This window comes from Seriola lalandi, unplaced genomic scaffold (genome assembly GCF_002814215.2).
Source record: "Seriola lalandi dorsalis isolate HSWRI2012SDOR001 ecotype SW California unplaced genomic scaffold, Sedor1 jcf7180002054182, whole genome shotgun sequence".
Classification (NCBI taxonomy): domain Eukaryota; kingdom Metazoa; phylum Chordata; class Actinopteri; order Carangiformes; family Carangidae; genus Seriola; species Seriola lalandi.
The window spans coordinates 930788-943736 of record NW_019524735.1 but is presented as its reverse complement, the minus strand read 5'-3'; positions in this window follow the sequence as shown (position 1 = coordinate 943736).

Sequence of the window (12949 nt, the reverse complement as noted above, 5' to 3'; positions counted from 1 at the left end):
CTTAAAAATGTCATATTATAGTATTGCATAAAAAGGTATTAAAACGTCATATTATAGTAAGGCATAAAATATATAAAAAAACAACATAGTATAGTATGGAATAAAAAGTCATAAAAACATCATAGTATAATAAGGCATAAAACGTCTAAAAAACAACATAGTATATTATGGTCTCAAAAGTAATAAAAACGTCACTGTATAGCAAGGCATAAACATCAAAAGAACGACATAGTATAGTATGGAATAAAAAGTAATAAAAACGTCACTGTATAGCAAGGCATAAACATCAAAAGAACGACATAGTATAGTATGGAATAAAAGGTTACAAAAACGTCATAGTATAGTAAGGCATAAAACGTCTAAAAAACGACATAGTATAGTATGGCATAAAACGTCAAAAAAACGACATAGTATATTATGGCATCAAAAGTAATAAAAACCTCACTGTATAGCAAGGCATAAACATCAAAAGAACGACATAGTATAGTATGGAATAAAAGGTTACAAAAACGTCATAGTATAATAAGGCATAAAACGTCTAAAAAAACGACATAGTATAGTATGGAATAAAAAGTCATAAAAACGTCATATTATAGTGAGGCATAAAACATCAAAAAAAGGTCACAGTATAGTCAGCATAAAAAGTCATAAAAACAGCATAGTATAGTAAGGCATTTAAATTCATAGAAATGTCATGGTATAGTAAGGCATAAAACGTCAAAAAACAACATAGGGGGCGTCGTGTAGCGTAGTGGTCTGAGCAGGCGCCCCATGTGTAGAGGCTGCAGTCGGCCCCGGTTCGAGTCCTGCATCGGACAGCCTTTACTGCATGTTATTCACCCTCTCTGCCTCCCCAGTTCCTGTCTCTCTACTGTCCTTCCAAATAAAGGCATAAAAAACCCCCAAAAATATACTTTAAAAAAAACCGACATAGTATAGTATGGAATAAAAAGGCTTAAAAATGTCATATTATAGTATTGCATAAAAAGGTATTAAAACGTCATATTATAGTAAGGCATAAAATATTAACAAAAACAACATAGTATAGTATGGAATAAAAAGTCATAAAAACATCATAGTATAATAAGGCATAAAACGTCTAAAAAACAACATAGTATATTATGGTCTCAAAAGTAATAAAAACGTCACTGTATAGCAAGGCATAAACATCAAAAGAACGACATAGTATAGTATGGAATAAAAAGTCACAAAAACGTCATAGTATAGTAAGGCATAAAACGTCTAAAAAACGACATAGTATAGTATGGCATAAAAAGTCATGAAAATGTTAAACTATAGTATGGCATAAAAGGTCATAGAAATGTCATAGCATACTAAGGCATAATACATCGAAAAAACAACATAGTATAGTATTGAATAAAAAGTCATAAACAAGTCATGGTATAGTAAAGCATAAAACATCAAAAAAACTTCACGTTATAGTAAGGCATCAAAAGTAATAAAAACGCCACTGTATAGTAAGGCATAAAATGTCAAAAAACGACATAGTATAGTATAGAATAAAAAGGCATAAAAACTTCATATTATAGTATGGCATAAAAGGTTATAGAAATGTCATAGTATAGTAAGGCATAAAACGTCAAAAAACAACATGCTATAGTATGGCATAAGAATTCATAAAAACGTCATAGTATAGTAAGGCATAAAACGTCAAAAAAAACTTCATGGTATACTAAGGCATCAAAAGTAATAAAAACATCATAGTATGGTGAGGCATAAAACGTAAAAAAAACGACATAGTATAGTATGGATTAAAAAGTCATAAAAACGTCATAGTATAATTAGACATAAAATGTCAAAAAAACGACATAGTATAGTATGGAAGAAAAAGTCATAAAAATGTCATAGTATAGTAAAGCATAAAACATCAAAAAAACTTCACGTTATAGTTAGGCATCAAAAGTAATAAAAACGTCATAGTATAGTAAGGCATAAAACGTCAAAAAAACGTCATAGTATAGTATGGCATAAAAACTCATAAAAACGTCATAGTTTAGCAAGGCATAAAATATCAAAAGAACGACATACTATAGTATGGAATAAAAAGTCATAAAAACGTCATAGTATAGTAGGGAATAAAAAGTCATAAAAACGTCACAGTATAGTAAGGCCTAAAACGTCAAAAAAACGACATAGTATAGTATGAAATAAAAAAGCATAAAAACGTAATATTATAGTAAGGCATAAAACATTAAAAAAACAACATAGTGTAGTATGGAATAAAAAGGCATAAAAATGTCACCGTATAGTAAAGCATAAAACATCAAAAAAACTTCACGTTGGAGTAAGGCATCAAAAGTCATAAAAACCTCATAGTATAGTGAGTCATAAAACGTCTAAAAAACGTCATAGTATAGTAGGGAATAAAAAGTCATAAAAACGTCACAGTATAGTAAGGCCTAAAACGTCAAAAAAACGACATAGTATAGTATGAAATAAAAAAGCATAAAAACGTAATATTATAGTAAGGCATAAAACATTAAAAAAACAACATAGTGTAGTATGGAATAAAAAGGCATAAAAATGTCACCATATAGTAAAGCATAAAACATCAAAAAAACTTCACGTTGGAGTAAGGCATCAAAAGTCATAAAAACCTCATAGTATAGTGAGTCATAAAACGTCTAAAAAACGACATAGTATAGTATGGAATAAAAAGTCATAAAGACGCCACTGTATAGCAAGGCATAAAACGTCAAAAAACGACATAGTATAGTATGGAATAAAAAGTCATAAAAATGTCATAGTATAGTAAGGCATAAAATGTTAAAAAAAAATGTCATACTATAGTATGGAATAAAAAGTCATAAAAATGTCATAGTATAGTAAGGCATAAGAAGTCAAAAAAGTGACATAGTATAGTATAAAATAAAAAGTCGTAAAAACATCATAGTATAGTGGGGAATAAAAAGTCATAAAAACGTCACAGTATAGTAAGGCCTAAAACGTCAAAAAAACGACATAGTATACTATGAAATAAAAAAGCATAAAAACGTAATATTATAGTAAGGCATAAAACATTAAAAAAACAACATAGTGTAGTATGGAATAAAAAGGCATAAAAATGTCACCATATAGTAAAGCATAAAACATCAAAAAAACTTCACGTTGGAGTAAGGCATCAAAAGTCATAAAAACCTCATAGTATAGTGAGTCATAAAACGTCAAAAAACCCACATAGTATAGTATGAAATAAGAAGTCATAAGAACGTTATAGTATAGTAAGGCAGAAAACGTAAAAGAAAACGACATGCTATAGCATGGTTTAAGAATTCATTTAAAAAGTCATAGTGTAGTAAGGCATAAGACGTCAAAAAAACGACATAGTATAGTATGGAATAAAAAGTCATAAAAAATGTCATAGTATAGTAAGGCATAAAACATAAAAAAAAAACGTCATAGTATAGTAAGGCATAAAACGTCAAAAAAACAGCATGCTATAGTATGGCATACAACGTCATAAAAAAATCTTAGTGTGGTAAGGCATTTAAAGTCATAGAAATGTCATGGTATAGTAAGGCATAAAACATCAAAAAACGACACGCTATAGTATGGCATAAGAATTCATAAAAATGTCATAGTATAGTAATGCATAAAACGTCAAAAAACAACATAGGGGGCGTTGTGTAGCGTAGTGCTCTGAGCAGGCGCCCCATGTGTACAAGCTGCAGTCGACCCCGGTTCGAGTCCTGCATCGGACAGCCTTTACTGCATGTCATTCACCCTCTCTGCCTCCCCATTTCCTGTCTCTCCACTGTCCTGTCAAATAAAGGCATAAAAAAAAACCCAAAATATACTTAAAAAAAATATTATAGCATGGAATAAAAAGGCTTAAAAATGTCATATTATAGTATGGCATAAAAAGGTATTTAAACGTCATATTATAGTAAGGCATAAAATATTAACAAAAACAACATAGTATAGTATGGAATGAAAAGTTATGAAAAAGTCGTAGTATAGTAAAGCATAAAACATCAAAAGAACGACATAGTATAGTATGGAATAAAAAGTCATAAAAACGTCATAGTATAGTAAGGCATAAAACGTCAAAAAAACGACATAGTATAGTATGGAAGAAAAAGTCATAAAAATGTCATAGTATAGTAAAGCATAAAACATCAAGAAAACTTCATGTTATAGTTAGGCATCAAAAGTAATAAAAACGTCATAGTATAGTAAGGCATAAAACGTCAAAAAAACGACATAGTATAGTATGGCATAAAAACTCATAAAAACGTCATAGTTTAGCAAGGCATAAAATATCAAAAGAACGACATAGTATAGTATGAAATAAAAAAGCATAAAAACATCATAGTATAGTAAGGCATAAAACGTCTAAAAAACGACATAGTATAGTATGGCATAAAAAGTCAAAAAACGACATAGTATAGTATAGAATAAAAAGGCATAAAAACGCCACTGTATAGTATGGCATAAAAGGTTATAGAAATGTCATAATATATTATGGTATAAAAAGTCGTAAAAACGTCACTGTATAGTAAGTCATAAAACGTCAAAAAACGACATGCTATAGTATGGCATAAGAATTCATAAAAACGTCATAGTTTAGCAAGGCATAAAACATCAAAAGAACGACATAGTATAGTATGGAATAAAAAGTCATAAAAACGTCATAGTATAGTAGGGAATAAAAAGTCATAAAAACGTCACAGTATAGTGAGGCCTAAAACGTCAAAAAAAACGACATAGTATAGTATGAAATAAAAAAGCATAAAAACGTAATATTATAGTAAGGCATAAAACATTAAAAAAACAACATACAGTAGTATAGTATGGAATAAAAAGGCATAAAAATGTCATAGTGTAGTAAGGCATAAGACGTCAAAAAAAAGGACATAGTATAATAAGGCAGAAAACGTCAAAAAAACGTCATAGTATAGTATAGAATAAAAAGTCATAAAAACATCACTGTATAGTTAGGCATAAAATGTCAAAAAAAAATGACATAGTATTGTATGGAAGAAAAAGTCATAAAAATATCATAGTATAGTAAAGCATAAAACATCAAAAAATCTTCACGTTATAGTAAGGCATCAAAAGTAATAAAAATGACATAGTATAGTATAAAACAAAAAAGCATAAAAACGTCATAGTTTAGCAAGGCATAAAAAGTAAAAAAAAACGACATAGTATAGTATGGAATAAAAAGTCATAAAAAATGTCATAGTATAGTAAGGCATAAAACATAAAAAAAAAAACGTCATAGTATAGTAAGGCATAAAACGTCAAAAAAACGGAATGCTATAGTATGGCATAAGAAGTCATGAAAACGTCATATTATAGTAAGGCATAAAACATCAAAAAAACAACATAGTATAGTATGGCATACAACTTCATAAAAAAATCTTAGTGTGGTAAGGCATAAAAAGGCCCAAAAAAGTTATATGATGAGTATGAGAATTCCCTAAAAACAACATAGTATAGTATGGAATAAAAAGTCATAAAAACGTCATAGTATAGTAAGGCATAAAACGTCAAAAAAAGGTCATAGTATAGTCAGGCATAAAAAGTCATAAAAACAGCATAGTATAGTAAGGCATTTAAAGTCATAAAAATGGCATAGTATAGTAAGGCATAAAACGTCCAAAAACGACATGCTTTAGTATGGCATAAGAATTCATAAAAATGTCATAGTATAGCAAAGCATAAAACATCAAAAAATGTTCACGTTATAGTAAGGCATCAAAAGTAATAAAAATGAAATAGTATAGTATAAAATAAAAAAGCATAAAAACGTCATAGTTTAGCAAGGCATAAAAAGTAAAAAAAACGACATAGTATAGTATGGAATAAAAAGGCATAAAAATGTCATACTATATTATGGCATAAAAAGTAATAAAAACGTTAAACTATGGTATATAGCATAAATGGTTATAGAAATGTCATAGTATAGTAAGGCATAAAACGTCAAAAAACGACATGCTTTAGTATGTCATAAGAATTCATAAAAATCATAGTATAGTAAGGCATAAAACGTCAAAAAAACGACATAGTATAGTAGGGAAAAAAAATTCCTAAAAACATCATAGTATAGTAAAGCATAAAACGTCAAAAAAAACTTCATGGTATACTAAGGCATCAAAAGTCATAAAAACATCATAGTATAGTAAGGCATAAAACATCAAAAAAACGACATAGTATAGTATGGAATAAAAAGTCATAAAAAATGTCATAGTATAGTAAGGCATAAAACATAAAAAAAAAAACGTCATAGTATAGTAAGGCATAAAACGTCAAAAAAACGGAATGCTATAGTATGGCATAAGAAGTCATGAAAAGGTCATATTATAGTAAGGCATAAAACATCAAAAAAACAACATAGTATAGTATGGCATACAACGTCATAAAAAAATCTTAGTGTGGTAAGGCATAAAAAGGCCAAAAAAGGTTATATGATGAATATGAGAATTCCCTAAAAACAACATAGTATAGTATGGAATAAAAAGTCATAAAAACGTCATAGTATAGTAAGGCATAAAACGTCAAAAAAAGGTCACAGTATAGTCAGGCATAAAAAGTCATAAAAACAGCATAGTATAGTAAGGCATTTAAAGTCATAAAAATGGCATAGTATAGTAAGGCATAAAACGTAAAAAAAAAAAAACAGCATTGTATAGTATGGAATAAAAAGTCATAAAACCTCATACTATAGTAAGGCATAAAACGTCAAAAAATGAACATAGTATTGTATGGCATAAGAAGTCATAAAAGGACATAGTATAATATGGAATAAAAAGTAATAAAAATGTCATACTATAGTATGGCATAAGAATTCATAAAAACCTCATAGTATAGTATGGTATAAAAAGTCACAAGAATGTCATAGTATAGTATGGTATAGAATGTCATAGAAATGCCATTATTGTATGGCAGGAAACATCTTAAAAACATCACAGAATAGTCCGACATAAAGAGACATAAAAACGACATAGTATAGTAAGGCATAAAACATCATAGTATAGTAAGGCATCAAAAGTCATAAAAACATCTTACTATCTTATGGCATAAAACATCATGAAAACGTCATAGTATAGTAAGGCATAAAACGTCATAATAATGTCATAGTATAGTATGGCATAAAAACATCATACTATAGTAAGGCATAAAAAGTCATAAAAATAATAATAATAATAGTAGTAGTGCTTGTCATGAAATGTCCTGTAAATATGTGTGCTTCAAATATTTTCGTGATTTCTTTCAGTTGTCTGGTGTTAGAGATTTTAAATTTGCTTTTATTGCATCTCTAATCTTGTCAAAATTTCATATCACATTCATGCAACTTTAACAGTGACAACTCCTCAATGACAATCATTCAGATATAAGCTACAACTATATTAAAAACCTAATGAATTAGCTACAAAGCCATCATTATAAAGGCACTATTGCAGCCTACCACAGATAATGCTGATGTCTTCCATTGTTTTTTAAGCTCATAATAAAAAAACTAATCACAATCACATACTTAGAGTATGGATGAGCTGTCAGTCATGAACACCAGTAGATTTAGGCCATAATGCCCAGACATGGGCTATGGATTTGGCATAGGAAGAAAGGAGAAAAAAATAAGGCTGGACTAATAATTTGATTCCTTTGAGAGACTGCAGAGGCCAGCTGTGCTTTTTGGAGAAACAATAATAACAGAAAAAAAATCTCAGTGATGAGAGTTTGAAAATAGATGGAGCTTTGTTGAAGAGAAAGACCTGATCTCAAGATAGATTAGTGGCTTGATATGAATAGAGCCCACCAGTGCTCCGGCTCAGCCCCTGGACCCCTGATAGTCTCTGAGCCCTGCAACAATGTCACCACCAGAGGCCAGGTCTCACTGCTATCTAACCCCATTATCACACAGAAAGATTGATACACACCCCCTCTGGAGGGGAAGCACCACAAAAAGTGATACCCTTCCGTTCTCATTCATGTGGATTCATTAGTCTGCCCACCCCCACATCAAACTATATTTTAAGCTGTCTTTCACAGTTTGTCCTGTGACTGAAACTCATTACTTGCGTATACTTATTTTCCCAGACATTTATAAAAATGCGATGGCATTTAAACCCTGCCTCATGATGGGAAATGAATAAAGATGTGTTGAAGTGTATGAGCTCTTAGGAGTCAGCAGGCACAGGCTCAGGTTTGGTTTAGTGACTGGGAGACTGTCAGCAGCTCATTCCACACCTCGACCTTTGACACTTTTCACACCATCTGAATGGGTGAAAACAAGTACAAAACATGAAACAGATCACAGGATGGACAGAAACTCCGGCCCTGCAGCAAGCCTGTTTTTTTGTTGTTTTTTTTTTTGGCTGAAGGAAATGGGCCCTTCCCTTCAGCCAGACCCACCTAGCAGCTTTGTCACCCAAGTGAGATGAACATTGTTAGCAGATAGTTGCCAGAGGAGACCCAGTGAGGGATGGTATCCTGACTGTGAGAACTTTGACGCGACCAGACTGCAAGTGGCACCACCCAATAACCATATAAATGGGAGACAATGGGCCTAATTGCAATCAGTATCCTCTTTTATATTTTATGTCCTGAGTTTCACCCTGACTTTCACAAGAGACAACTGCATGCATTTCAATAAAGCTATGTTGTTGCGGGGCAGACCAGAGCGACATATATACAGTGGAGTGGCGCAAAGGCCCACACTCAAATGACACAATGCAAATACTCCCACTGAAGTCACACTTTGGTTACAGCCAGCTTCTGTTTCTCTGTTCCTAAAGCCTTTTGATGTTCAGTCGTACATGAAAATCTCCTCAAACTGTTAGCAAACATGCCAAGCTAGGATGATTATTTATACCTGCCATGATCAATATGATGTTAAAAAGTAGGGTTACAGAGTCACAAGATGATATATGAAAGACTCAGTTGCTCGAATGCACAACAACATGTGTTTGAGCACAGACCATAACTTTAAAGAATGTGATTCTCAAAGCTCTTCTTGTTTATAGGTCATACACACCAAAGGTGATGGGCCAAAACTGAACTACAGAGGGGAGTGCAGTGTGTGGGTATTTCATTATGTAAGTGACTTTGAAGCCAGTCTTTTGATGTCTGTGTGTCCTTCTGTCTGAAATTAGATCACTCCCTTGGATTCAATACATCTGTTTAACACATTTAACACATCACAGCGTCCAGATGGGAAGATTATTAAAAGTAATTTTTTTTTTTGTTGTTGGAAAACATTGGCACTGGCACAAGCGAATTTGAAAAACTGACACACCTAACTTTTCCATGTAAGTCCCAAATATTACAAATGAATGCCACCTAAAAAATTTTAAAATTACACTAGTGTTTCCCTTTTTAGCCTTGCATTAGTACGGCCTGTAAGTGATAATGTTTCTCACTTCTATTTTCTAAATAAATACATCCTGTCAGCCCTCACACTTTTATTCAACACTTCAGCCACTAAATTCTAACTTAAGCTCCTCCAATGTGTTGTTTATCACACAGTACTAATCACTTTTTTGCCACTTTTGGATAAACATTAGACACAGTGGAGAGGGGAAAGAATCAGACCTCTATAGCTATCCCTATGTGCTTATACAAAACAAACCTTTGTCTCCTTGCATTAATGGCCATGCCGAAACATCTTAACATCTGCAGCAATCATGGCGGTATATTTTCTCTTTTATTGCCGAGGAGGGGGGACGTGTGAAGTATGTCACCTGCCTTGAATGAGGACGATGGGTTATCTGCAAGATTTCTAAAGAGGACAGCCATCATCAGAAGAGATGTGACACCTGTAAAGCGGCCTTATCCTCTTTTGAAGTCCCTGTTTGTATTGTTGAAGGCAACAAAGGAATTTTTCTACCTCTGTACCCACAAGAGAGCATTAGTCAAACTGGGGAGATAACGGGGGGGGGGGGGGGGCATACTAATGCACCACGCAGTCTACTGGTGTGTGTTTGCACATTCACATATGTGTATTTGATCACTACACTGGCTGCTTTAAGGTAGTACATGGCAGATTTTCAGGGACACACCATGTGTTCAGGTATGCTGCTGCTGTAAGATGTGGTCTGGTGATGGTGGTGGTGGTGGTGGGGTGCCAAGCCTGGAGGTTGACAAGAGGTCATCCAGATCAATGTAGGCTGGGGTTGTAGAGGGGAGGAGGAGGCAGACATGATCACTCATTAGTCACCTTTTCACCTCTCTGAAGCTCAAAGCAGTTCAGCAGGTAGGATGAGCATGTACTGTATTTCCAGCAACGGTTTCAAGCAGTCTCACTATTTTTTTTAGATAATTTATTTAGAATTATAGTATATTATATATTATATATATTATAATTTATTCACTTTTGGACATGTTTTTCATGTTTTTCTTTGTGTCCTGAAAGTTATAAAATTGGGATTTTCTACAATTATATAATCCGTCCCCTCAGTCTGAACTGATGTCATTTTCAGTATTGGTTAACATGTGGAGAGGCCCACAAGGTAAACTCTCACTTTGGGCCCTAAAAAGGCTGAGGCCAGCCTTGTCCGTGATACTAGTAGGCAACAGAAAATAACAAATATGTATAATATCAAATAGTAGGCATTGTCATTGATGTATGATGACAGCACATGTATAAAAAAAGTAATGTCTCATTGCAGCCCAGGATTTACAGTCATTTTCAGTGCAGATGTCAAACTTTGTTTCGAATCAATCAGACAATGAAAGTTTTCTTAAAAATGCTTCATTTGGTTTATCAAGAACATCAGCTTTGCGCAGCTGGATGCCAGAATGTAGAAAGAAATGATGCATCCCCCAAATTCATCCCCATTATTGCGGACATGTCCTGAGTGAGTGAGATTGGGTATATCAGTTACAAGGTGACTAGCAGGGGAGAGGAGCGGGGTTATCATTAGCAGGGACTGGCGCTGGCCTCTGGTAGTTCCAGTAATTACCTCACAAAGGGTGGTGCTTGCCTTCCCACTGCTTTTCCCACACTGCACTGCAGGCTCAGAATTCCAATCGGCCCCAGACCTGCAATCTCCTCAGTTTTAGACAGCAAATTACTGACAAGTCCCATTCTTCACAGCACTGTAATTGCTTTTTAGTGCTGTTTTTATTGAGGCAACCCCAACCCCCTTGCCCTTCCTTCAATAAAGCTAAGTCAGGGAGGGGGCGAAGGGTTAATATAGATAGCATTAGTCCCTAATGGGAAGGTCTCGAATTGTAACTAGGATTTTGTGTCATTTTAGATAAAGTTTTGTAGTAAATCAGGAAGATGTGTGAAAGTGAATAAGTTCCACATTCATTCTCGAAGATACATGCAAACTCTACAGTAATGCTTCTGTGTGTGTTTGCTCCAGAGAAGTGATACCATCAAGGCTCTTCACATCCCATACAAAGAGAGGCACTGAGCATCTTGGCTACTCTACGACTTAAATCACTTCGTGTTGTCTTTCCCACCCCTGCGCATTACTCTCTCAATCTATTACTTTGTGGAAATCATTAGGCTCCATGTCAATACAAGCTCCGAGCAGAGAAAACATCTCATTATGGGACTTAAAGAGATCCGTAGCATTCTTGGCTCTGTCAAGCTGTTCTTCCTTTCTTCAATATAGTTACTTTCCTTTCACCAAAAGGACAAATTCTCAACGTTCCACTGCCGGACAACCAAACAGTTGCCATTTGAAATGAGAAAAAGAGAAAGAATGGAAAATGGCTGAGGGATTAGAGGATCTAAACAGGATAAAGGGATAGGAGATTCTTGGTGTGATCCAGTTTAGTTTGAAAGATGGAGGGTCTTAACAAGGATTTGAGACTTTAGAATTCACTGTGCCATTATTTCCATCTGCTGCAGTTCCAGCTAAATTGTTTGTCGTTCCGTGGTCCCTACAAGCCCATAGTTCCTCACATATTTCCATGTTAGTGTACCCACATTATATATGGTGTGCTACTTATACTTTTATTCAGATTTGCAACTATTTCCGGTTCGTTTCCCACATGTATGCTTCCATATTTGCTCTGGACATGCACAAAATGCATTTTAGAGTTGTGTAAAACATCATATGCAACTTTTGATTGTATTTGTTGTACTGATGCCCCTAAACTTTTAGCATTACATTAGTGTTTTAGACATAGGAAAATAGGGTGGAAAAAGTGGAAAAATCTAAATGCAATAGATGATTTAAATATGGTTAAATGCCAGAATAGAAAAGTGGTCCAAATTTTTGTTGTTTTCTGTCCAGGTATCAAACTTGACATCCAGGTTGTACTGGTGGCGCAGCAAAGTGCCCTAGGGCAACAACCTGCAATTGACTCGAGTAGAGGCCTAATTCGCCTGTGTCCTTATGTGTCCATCTCCCTGTCAGTCTGAGCAGACTGACACCTCTGACCCTGTCAACAGTGTCAAATAGCTTGTCAGAGGTCTTCAATAAAGTACAATGACAAACCCTCTAATGCATTACCACACGAGGGCCAGCCAGAAATGAGAGGCTATAGACCTTTCCAGCCTCAAGGCAGACAGGTGCACAGACAAGCAACATACACACACACACACAGACACACACACACACACACACACACACACACACACACACACACACACACACACAAAGAAGAGTTCACTATCAAAACAAATTTCGAGTAAGCACAACACCATGACAGTTAGGAGGAATTATCAATTGTCAAAATCATCAGTTATATTTTTTAGTCTGTGGTGCCTGTGCTTGTATACAAGGTTCAAAATGCCTTCAAATTCATAATTCAATCAGTTAAGGATTACCTCTGAGGGACTTACATAACTGAGACAGATCACTTATCAGCAATAAAAAACACCACCTTGGACCACCTTGGGAGCATGTTAGGTCTGTCATCATGTCATCACGAGGCCTCTCTAAAGGGCCCAAAGGGCCGCTTACAATCAACCTGTCAATGTTACGGATGCCTGAATGTTGGAAAAATAAGATGAGACCGT